The 6766-nt window shown below is 41.3% G+C and overlaps 1 protein-coding gene across 1 annotated transcript in view; it reads left to right on the top strand.

The window, feature by feature from the left end:
• The window catches only part of Clnk (cytokine dependent hematopoietic cell linker), a 167753-nt gene that overhangs the window by 711 nt on the left and 160276 nt on the right, over positions 1-6766 (top strand). The gene's annotated exons all lie outside the window — the stretch shown is intronic.

The raw sequence follows: 6766 nt of genomic DNA, 5'->3' as shown, positions 1-6766 counted from the left end.
ATAGATAGATAGATAGATAGATAGATAGATAGATAGATAGATAGATATTCTAAGCTAATATGGTTTTCCTTTGGCTTTGTTGCAGAAGATGTAGGCTTTAGAATAAGGCAGAGCCCCTCCCTTCCCAGGACAGGGGAGCCTGAGTTAGATAAAGCAGGGATAAAATGCTTATCCTCCACTGGTGCCTGGAGGCATCTCTTCCAGGTTTTTCTCAGAAGATAGTGACAACAAACTTCAGCAAGTGGGGAAAAAAAAACATAAGAATTGCCATCAAAGTGTAGGCTCTGGTTTAAGAAGATAAATATGACTGGAGTTTATTGATACTAATTTACAGTTTTTATGAGTGTCAATCCTCTTGTCTAAATTCTGGCACAGCCCCATTCCTTCAGTGATGGTGTACTTTGATTTCTGGGACTCAGGCAAACTACAGGGGATGGTCATTTTGAACACCAGGAAGACAATGGTAGCTCTGGCTAATTGGAGGAACAGCTTGGAAACTTTTAGAAATCCTCCCAGAGGCCTCACATAAAGTGTACCCTAGAGAGGCATGAAGGGAAAGTGCATTGATTTAACTCAGGCTCCAGCCAGCCACACTTCCTGCACTAACTCACTTAACTCTCCCACCCAGCCTTGAGCCTTAGGGATCTTGTTCTCTGGGTTCATAGATGGGAGATTGTGTGATCCAAGGATCATGACCAAGATTGTTTACACAGCAAAGAACTCATTAAAAAGAATTCAAACTTAAACTGATTTCATCCAAGGGCTTTTTGCTGAAAGTGAGCTGTGTGTGTTTGCAGCTTTGTAGAATGTGTCCTTGAGTCCATTCTGGGGTCTTTTCTGAGCCCAGATGTCTGTAAAGTAGCACTTCTGCTCCTGTCTCCTGAGGAGATGACCTCTCAGATGACTCCATGAACTCCATTATAAAGCCAAGGGCTATCACTTTCAGTTCCATCTGGTCAGCTCTATCCTATAATTTGGAGGACACCATTTGGGGGACTCAATCAATGCTTTGATTGAGTCATGTTGCCTAGAATGTGATGCTGAGTGGGTCAGGGTCCTAACAGTGCCACTCTGCTACTTTGACTGAGTATGTCCTTTTCTCTCTGATCCTCAATTCCTGTATTCTAAAAGATATCTCTGTCTCTCCATCTATCTCTCTTTCTATCTCTATCTCCCTCATTCCCTCCCTCCTTCTCTCTCTCTCTCTCTCTCTCTCTCTCTCTCTCTGTGTGTGTGTGTGTGTGTGTGTGTGTGTGAGAGAGAGAGAGAGAGAGAGAGAGCAGGTCCTGGCATGTGTGTGGAGATTAAAAAATAAATGAGTGTTTTGGTCCTTGTCTTGCAACTTTGTTTGAGGCAGTGACTTCTTTGTTGCTGCTATGCAATGCTAGCTGCCCAGGATATTCTCTTGTCTCTGCTCTTATCTCACCCTACAAGTACTGGGATTACAGTAAGTCTTTGCTCCAGGCTTTATGTGAGTTCCGGAAATTTAAGCAGAGGCCCACGTGCTTCCATGGCAATCACTTTTAGCCACTGAGCCATCTCTACAACCCAATTCTTCATCTTTATAATGGGACAACATCAACAAAGACCCAGATTGACAATTATTTAGTATTGATAATATTTTTTATTAAGTGAAGTACTACACATACCTGACACTTAGTACATAGTCATAATTATTAGTACATATTCAGTAAACATTTTCTTTTTTCTCTGCCAGTCCCTTTTCTGATCCCAAATCAAATCCAACTTCATTTGTAAACATTGCACAACCACTGTGGAATTTATTATTGTGTATCAATGTACAAATATGTCATTTAAATAATCTTATTAGAGAATAGCAATATACCAACATTCCATGGCCTGGTATGGAGCCTTTGTGTACATGTATCCTCATTTAATGATCTTAACAAATTAATGAAGTATGAAGGGCAAATGTTATTACAGCAGCAAGAAATATTAAAGCTAAAACTCAGAGAATATTTTGGTGAACAGCAAGGTAAAGCGGAAAGAACAAGGGCTTTGAGATTTACCCCCTAAACTAAGTATGACTCTAGCCATGTGAGAGTACCCCCTAAAGTGGGCATAAGTCCAACATGTGTTTAAATGCCTTTGGGCAAGTGGATTAGCCTCTTTGGTTTTATATGCTTCTGGTATTTTGTCATCTTGACACTTGGTGGGTTGCTGTGAGGTTGAAAACAAATTTAGCCACAGGGTCTGACGAGGAAGAGATGAGATGAGTGTCGCTGATGGAAGCGACACTGTATCATGCCCAAGTTCAAAAGCAGGGCAGCAGAATGTGAACTGGAAGCATCCTGTTCAGGGTCTTGCTACATACATAAGGCAGTCAACATTCCTCACCACAACAACTATTGAGTTCTGTCTAGGGCAGCATTCACCCAGCCATGCCTATCATCCTAGCAAGAGCAAGTACGTGCCTCCAAGGGATTAAATTATAAAACAGAGAAATGATGCAAGCCCAGCTTGAAAGGTAGCCAAGAATGACCTTGAATTTCTAAGCCTCCAACCTCAACCTCCCAAGAGCTGAGCCACACAGTCAGTTTCACGCGGTGCTGGGGATGAAACCCAGCGAGTGCTACATACTGGGCAAGCACTCTCCCAACTCAACAAATCCCCAGCCCTGTTCCCGTTAACTGTAGGCTTGTCTTCCAAATACCAATTTGGATGATCATGTGAGAGGATGCCATGCATCAGACAACGACCACTCCCTAATCCTCGTAGTTTAGTGGGTGTATTTACTGTACTTCATTCAAGAAACACCAAGGGTCTGAGATGCTCCAAGTCCTGTCCATTTCACACAGGGGTCAGAGATGACACTCTGGTGTTCCCAAGTCCTAAGTTCCTGCCTTGTACCCATTTCTGAAGCCCAGCTGGCTACATCCAGGGTCACAGTCACACATAAGTTAACCTTTCCTTTTCACTTTTAATTAAAAATACAGTTGCATATATTGGTGTGGTTAAAAAGCAACAATGTGATTCGTGAATACAGTATGGATGGGCTGGGGAGATGGCTTAGTTTGTGTTTGCCACACAAGCATGAGAAACAGATCTTCGGCACCGGCGTAACAGCTGGAGACAGGCCAGATGTGGCAGGGCATGCATGCAATCCTAGTGCTGGAGAGGCAGAGACAGGAGGATGCTTGGGATTTGTGAGCCACTAATCTACCGAATTCATGAGCTCCTGAATCAGCGAGAGGTCTTTTCTCAAAAATTAAAAAGCAATTGAGGAAGACATACGAAGCCAACCTCTGGCATCTGTGCACACACAGAGAGTGAGAACACTTAAAAGAAAACAATGCAGAATGATGAAAACCACCCCCAGTTCTTGCTTTTTGTGGTAAGAGCAGCTAAAGTTCTCTCTGGTGACTGTGAGACCCACAACACGTTCTTCACCACACCCAATGGTGCTATGTGTACAACTCCAAGGAAAAGATCTTTCTCTCCCCATCTAGAGAGGCAGTGGGTCCTTATTATCACTTTCTGTCAAACTAAACAATGGCTTTTATCATTTCCAGATATAGAGTCCTAGAGGATGTTTGTTGACTGAGGGTGCTTCCCACACACACAAACACACACACACACACACACACTTTTTAAACTTAAACATCTCTTAAATGTAGGCCACTAGTGTTTTCAAAGTACACATTTCAAGTGTTACTGGTAATTATCATCAGACTCTTACTTCCCAATGCCTGAACACAAGAAATGGAATTCCACTGTTTGAATGTCCCACGAGCTGAGCTCAGCATAAAGGTGAAGTTTCACTACCGTTTGTTTGAGATTGGTCTGTGTTCTCTGATGGATTTACTTTCAATCATCTCTGAGAGGGTGAACTACCATGGACACCCTAGTGACTGGCATCTTTTCATCGGCTTGATTCTCAGCCCTGGCGGAGGTCAAGCCAACATTCCACCCTGGCACTGTGGTTTGTGCAGCCACCTGTGATGTTAGCATACGCTGAGTTGTACTTTCAGACTCTTAGAGTGTTTATTCCCAGAAGTCATCCTTACAAGAGACCATGTCACTGCTCTGAGGTCACTAAGTGAGCACAGAAACAAAACTGCCATTGCAAGAGAGGGTTTGCTGAGCCACTGATGGAATGAAGCCCTGACAGGCACTAGGAGCCTTCTGTCCCACGACAATTAGCAGATGCTTAGAGACCAGGATGTTAAAGGCCCCTCCCCTCACTTATAAACAGGGCTTGGACTTCTGATAAACTCCATCTCTGAGTACTCCCCCACAGAATGTCTCCCCGTTTCCTCCTCCAGCCCGTTTTCTGTTTCTGTCTCCATTCCCACTCCCCTGTCCATCCACCTTTGAGGAAAGTAATGCCTAGATTTCAATCCAGACTCTTCTCAGGAGTAAGATTTTAGGCTTGTTATTTAACCTCTTGACATCTTAACTTGCTCATTATACAATGGATTTACTGTGCCTACCTTTTGGTTTTGTGGTGAGAAAAAAGAGTTATATTTAAAATTTCATTCTCAGTGGCTAGTAATTATTAACACAGAGAGAATAATAATAGGTATTGCTGTTAGCTGACTTATTTTATATTGAGATCAATGGTTCTCAACCCGTGAGTCACGACCTCTTTAGAAGTCCAACAACCCTTTCATAGGGGTTGCCTAAGACCATCAGAAAACACAAATATTTATGTTACAATTCTTAACAGTTGCAAAATTACAGTTACATAGTAGCAACAAAAATAATTTTATGGTTGGGGGTCACTAACTCATGAGGAACTGTGTTAAATGGTCACACCATTAGGAAAGCTGAGAACCACAGCTCTAGATAAGTCTTCGTTTCTCTTGTTCAGAATTTTGACCTAAAGAAGTTCTATAGACTTTCGCGGAGCACAAGCCTCAGCAGGGCACTATTTTAAGGTGATTTCTATAAAAAGCTAATCTCATCATATTCACATTTATTTTTATCATTCATCTGTCAAGGATGTGGTGATGTCTTAAAATTCCTCAGATGTACTGACCCTCTGAAAAATTTTAAACTGGGTGCACAGCATACGATTTCCTTTAGAATGTTTTCCTTGCCAGCCTCGAGAAACATGAGCATCCTTCACTGCACTGATACAAAGATGCGAGTCAATAGTTATCATCCGCTATACTTACACAAGGTTCTAAAGTCTGCTACCCACAGGGCTGGAGAGGTGGCTCAGCAGGTAAGAATACTTGCTGTGAAAGCAAGCATTCTCTGAGGACCTGATCCCAGGATCCCAGCACCCATGTAAAACGGAAAACAGCTGAGCATAGACACGCATGTCTGAATCCCACCTAGCACTGTGGCATTGGAAAAGAAGGATCTCTGGGGTATGCGGGCTGACGGCATAGCTCCAGGTTCATCGGAGACCCTGTCTCAAGGGAATAAAATGAAAAGTGATAAAGCAGGATATTCAACCTCTTCCTCTGGCATTTGCATATATACATAAGAGAGAAAAACAGCATCCAAGCTCTTACTAGGTTTTCGGAATATCCCCATTAGCCAAGAAGGGCAAGCACTTGTGTCCTCATTTTTCATGTTGACAAAGAAACTGAGACTCAAGTTGTAGAATTCCGCATCCTTGGACTCAAAAATTTCCCTACATCTTGTTAGGCGGGTGAACCTGAATAAAAGAAGGGATGAAGAAATAGTTAGTTAACCGTGCTTCGGAAAAGTGAATTCCAAAGTTGGGTTTCAGATGTGCTTCAAGTCACAGATGAAGGGCCGAGCTCATCCGCTCCCACACTGTGCAGTGCGTATACAAGGCAGATATGGCTCCAGAGGGCTCTCACTGAAAAGGAAAATGACAGAATTGCTCAGGATTGCAAAATCTGGGTCATTTAGATTGCCGCCATACAATGGAATCTTACTTAAATAGAATGTCTTCTATGCAGTTCTGGTGTGTTGCAAATGGCACTGTTACTGTCATCTATTATAGTTATAAATTGCATTATTCCTAGTTCACTGATGATTAAGTCACCCACCCGTTAGTGCTTCTTCTTTGGATTTTTTAAAAAGTTTTTCTATTTATTACAATTTATTCACTTTGTATCCCAGCTGTATTTTCTTTGGATTTTAAGCTTCATGAAAATCTCTTTCAGTTTTTTTTTTTTTTTTTTTTTGTGAAACAATGATGCAGAAAAACAAATAGCAGACAGCAGGTGCTTAACAAATGACTTTTTAAAAAATGGCAGGACATTCACCTTTGATGAGTAGCTATCCCTGGGGTGACATCTACTTTCCATGCTCAGCCTGAAAATTACGGACTACAAATAGTAATTCTTGCATCTTAGTTTCTATCTTTTTCCCAAAACTTTTCCTTTAATATCACCAAGTGAACTTATTGATGAATTAATGTAAAAATAAATCGCAGTTGGAGACATTTCCAATTAATGTAGACCTAGCAATTTTAACTACAGTTAGTGGGATTCTGGCATCATTCATAAGAGCCTCATAAAAATGGGATGAGATAAAGATAAATCTTCAAACAAAAATAGAGGACCATCTCAGTAAGATGTATGTGGACTGCACCAAGTATACTATGCCATAATCTACAAAGAAAATGAAAATGATAGGTACATGACTGATAGTTGATTGATTGATAGATACTAGAGATAGATGAGAGAGCAATACTCATATGGTAGATAGTAAATAGATGATAAGACAGGCAAACATATAAAGGGAGATGTATTGATAAATGATAGATAGATAGATAGATAGATAGATAGATAGATAGATAGATAGATAGATAGATAGA

The sequence above is a fragment of the Psammomys obesus genome, unplaced genomic scaffold (genome assembly GCF_907164565.1).
Source record: "Psammomys obesus unplaced genomic scaffold, mPsaObe1.curated_primary_1811, whole genome shotgun sequence".
NCBI classification, from domain to species: Eukaryota; Metazoa; Chordata; class Mammalia; order Rodentia; family Muridae; genus Psammomys; species Psammomys obesus.
This window is presented reverse-complemented; position numbering and strand designations above follow the sequence as displayed.